This window comes from Impatiens glandulifera, chromosome 5 (genome assembly GCF_907164915.1).
Source record: "Impatiens glandulifera chromosome 5, dImpGla2.1, whole genome shotgun sequence".
NCBI lineage: Eukaryota > Viridiplantae > Streptophyta > Magnoliopsida > Ericales > Balsaminaceae > Impatiens > Impatiens glandulifera.
In genome coordinates, this window is record NC_061866.1 from 37,318,252 (window position 1) to 37,323,370 (window position 5,119).

Genomic DNA, 5,119 nt, shown 5'->3' on the forward strand with positions numbered 1-5,119 from the left:
AAATCGGGTTTGGGTTCGGGGTCAGGTATGAGGAGGGAAGAAGGTACCCAATCGGGCACAGAGTCGGAGATGGGGAGTATGCAAAACTCAAACCAGATACCCGACTATATTAATATTAATTTATTTATTTATTTATTGCTAAATATTAATGTGACATTTCACATTCTATCATTATCTTTATAATAATTATATCATTTAATTTGATCTTATCTACACTCCACTCTTACCTATATTTCATCATTTCTCGTACTTCTATTTTTATTATAAAAAATTTATTTCCTCTTTAATGACTCTTTTATCTTCTCTCTTTATCCTTAACTATCAAAAATTATCTTTCTCTCTCATTCTTTTTCATTTTATCTCTTAATATTTTTCAATTATACTAACAACTGATTTTCAACATCTTATATAGCTAGATAAATAATGTTTCTATTTTTCTTGTTGATATTTACTATTTTAAAGTTATTTATTGTTTAGTTATTCATTAATATTTTTTTATAGTAAAATATTTAAATTTAGACTTTATTCGGGTAATGGAGTACCCATCAGGTATCGGGTACCCGGCGAATCGGAGATATGAAAGATATAGAAATACCCGTCGGGTTCGGGGTCGTTTAGTAAAATGGAAATCGGGTACGGGATGGGTACATCACTACCCGGCGGGTAGAGTACCCGTTGACATCCCTAGGTCAGGTACGTAAGGTTAAATGTATGTAGATTGAAATTAGTGAATTTGAAAAATGTATATACTTTGATCTTGTTCTCTTTAGATTTTTTAAATAATTTAAACAAACCACTTTTCCAATCAATCACTTCTCAACCATCACATCACTCTTTTCATTAACCAAAATATAAAAATACTCTATATTTTAAATTATTATTTTTTATTTTATTTATATATATTAATATCATTTAAATTTTTTATCAAAAATAATCATTATTTTCTCAAAATCATCCATAGTCATTATTTTTTTTTCTCCAAACAAACCCTTTAATACTTTTCTCTCTCTTTATTAATTATTATTCATATATTTTATTTACTTACTGTTTACATTTGTGAAATTAATATTCCACATCAGCAGAAAGCGGGCACACATTATACTTGGCCAAAACACTCCAATGCTTCTGCACGCCCTCTTATCTAAATAATAAATTTTATTTATACTATTTTAAATAAATAACTAATTTATAATATAGGAATATTCCTATATTATAGGAAAATTTGAGATTTTAAACTCACGTGTTAATATAATTAATAAAAAATATATTAATTTATTTAAAATATATATTTATTAATTAAATATATAAGTAATATTCCTGTATTATATATATTATAGGAGAATTTGAAAATTTCACCCTTAAAATATATATTTTTATAATTTAAAATATATTATAATATTTTTATAATTAAATATATAATTAATATTATTATAATTTAATATATAATTAATATTCCTATCTTATATTTATAGTAAAACTTTAGAATATATATTTATTTAACGTTATTATAATGTTACTTAAAAATAGTAGAAAAAAATATTATAATTAAATATATAACTAATATTCCTATATTATATAATATATTATATTATATAATTATGAAAAAGTAAGGGCATGACCGGCATAGATTGCAAAAAATGAAAAAAACTAATGACCTGCCATTTTCCACGCTGTCTGGACACAGGTCATGCGCTGGAGATGCTCTTAGTGCAACTCAATATAAGCCTTTATACAAATATAGTAAAATATTTTTAAAAATTGAGATTGAAAATAAATAAATTAATTAATTAAATATTATAAGTCATAAAAAAATTATTGTACAAAAAGAAAATTTAAAATACCAAACATTTATATATTTCAAAGAAACAATATTTTTGTCATTTTTTCCCATACTTACCCTCCCTTGAAAAAAAAGGTGTATCCGAAAAATATAGAATGGTTCAACAAAACAACTCAATCTCTTGTATGGCCAAAAATAACAAGAGATTAATGTGCACGTCGGGAGGAAAATGAACTTTAATATTGTCATGCATGAACTTTTTTTTTTTTTTGCACAAGTTTCATGTTCTGGTCTATTCATTTTTCATAACCCTTAACATAATCTCGAATCATTACTCTATATATATGGATTTAATATATATCATATCTTGCAACTACTATTTATTTTTTATTTCTTCAAGTCTAGATTCACTGAATTTACATATGTGCAAAGCCTAAGGTAGGTCAGTTGTAAATGATGTATATGTCAAGTATCATCTTAGTAAACCAATAAACAATATTTCCAAAAAGCCTTTAAGATATCTTAGAGTGATTTATAGAGCCTATATTTTATTTAAGGCATTTCAACAAATCTATTGTCATGGACATTCAATCCCTACTACTAGGACAAATTAAACTCATTAGTGAGTTATTCAAAGTTTGAGGACCGTTTTTTTTTTCCTCTCTAATATATATAGTGTTCACAAACAAAGTGATACCCAATTTAGTTATGATGAATTATCAAAAAAACTTGTTATTAGATGATTTTGTAAGTTCATACAATGATTTATATAAACTATATGCTAGAATATATAATAACGTTTTTCTATTCAAATTCAATTGCACTCTATTGTCATAAGATGTTTCCAAATAAAATGGACCCATTTCACTCATGAAAGTTGACACAATGATCCAGCTTGTTTATGACTTAATTTATTTAAAAAGATGTCACAAATGTATAGATGACAAATTAATTTAAAAAACAAAAGCATTGTACCTGACTTCAATTCATTTTGGCATGCACGGGACCAATATATACAGCTCACAATAAGGAATCTTCATAGATCTGAGGAGAAAAAACAAATTCGTAAAAACACTATAAATAGCCCTACAAAGCTGGTGATCAATATCTTCACAGCATTCACAATATCTCTCATTTCTCTCTATACAGTCTTAAGCTCTTACTTAATTACTTAATTAGCTTATAATGGCAAAACTATCTCCCATTTGCATTTTCTTCATCATAACATCACTTCTATTAACGTCCGAAATTTGTGACGTGCAAGGAAGAAACTTTAACACGATATTAATAAAGCATACATCATCTGTTGTTGTGGCTAAACATAGAAAGTTGCAAAATGCGGGAGATACTGGAAGCTATGCTGACTCATTTCGACCAACAAAACCTGGTCATAGCCCTGGTGTAGGACACTCTCTCAAAGGCAACATTGAAAATTAATAAGGCATGCATTAGAAAATCTTCTTCTAATTCATTATTATTATTTTGTAAATGTTCTTGATTTTTAATTGCTAGCTCTATCTTCATTTTACTACTGTATTGCTCATCGATCATGTGTAATGTTTCCTACTTTTGACATTCGTTGCAAGAATATTTAATCATGTTTAGACTAATGTTAATTTGTTCATCTTTCTCACCGTTGTATTTTGAAATATTAATCTTGCATTGCAAGTACAATTAAAGCATGAAAATCAATATGTAAAAAACTGAAGAAAACAAAAAACCAAAAGGGAAAAGGCAAGTGAAAAAATGAGATTAATATTAAAATGTCTCTATCAAACAATGAATATATGTTGGAAACAGACGAGATCCACGGAGAATAACATTGCTTTTCCATCTTTTTCATCATCAACAAATTGTTTTTAATAGGCTATATTATTCAAACATTATTCACTCTAAATTACTCAATAATCCGTCAAATACATTCGATTAATTAAACTTATTTGAATGGTTAACACTCCTATATTATATAGTTAAATGTATATTTATCATTCTTAATTATTTGTTCTATATTATCCAGTTTATTCACTTAACACTCATGAATGTTTAATATTATTTATACAAGCCATATTATAACAATTTATAAAACTTTAAAGTATATTTAATTATATGTACGTATACATATTGTTAATCACAAGCGACGACGAATGGAGACTACCGTCGCCAATAGTTAACAATATCAGTGACGACATTTCTCTATTTGTCGTCACTGATATTGTTAACTATCAGCGACAACAGATCTCCATTCACCGTCACTGGAAGTTTAAAATATCAGTGACGACAAATCCCCATTCGACGTCACTGATAATCCTCGGGTTTTTGGCACACATTTTTGATTGAGAGTAACCTGTTTCATATCTTGTTCAACTACAATTAACAAAAAGATTATTTATAAATAAAAATAATTTTTATCAATACAAAAATCTCAAATCATATTTGTAAGCATGAAAATTTGACATACCTCAATTTATAATAATATTATTAATTTATAATAATATTAAATAGTATTTTAAAATTTTAAATTCGAAATAACTCATAAAGAGATTAAAAATCAAATTAGGATTAATTATTGTGATAATTAAACCCTAATAAGAAAAAATAAATAAAAATCCAAAAATAATTTGAGATTAAAATATTGTATTTATTTTACTCAAATTAAACCCCAAAAGAGGTTGAAATTATTTAATTATAATTTTAAACATAAATTATGTATAATTTATGATTTAAAATAATTAAATAATTACTTAAAAATAAAATAAATGAACATAATTTTTATTATGTTGTCAAAAATATTTGTGTGTATTAATTTGGTGAAGAAAAACAAAAGAAATGGTTAAAAATTCGATTTTAAATAACCCTTATATTAGAAATAAAAACTGATAATCCATTGTGGCCAAAAAGAAAGGATTTTATTGCAACATGAATTATGGCCATCAGATTAACGCTGAGTTTTCATTTAGCGCCCAGAAAGAAGTCGCGTAGCCGGTTGTAGACAAGCACGCAAACGTTCAGGTCCACACTAGATCAACTATCGGAGACGCTAACCCTGTTAGCCCGGACGCTAACCCCGTTAGCCTAGACGCTAACCCCGTTAGCCCAGACGCTCCAGCGCCAACGAACGCCACAACGCGTATGTTTAACAAAACAACGTCATTATGTTCTTCTTCTTTTTCTTCGCGAACGCCGGAGGCCGCGCTCGACGCTGGCGATCTTCTAGAAGGTATATCTCCGCCATTACTCAACCTTATACTTCCATTCATTCACCAACGTGCACTTCTCTACCTCACATTCAATTCCCTTAGGATGAATAGCCAAAATATATACCCTAGTTAGGCTGTCGAC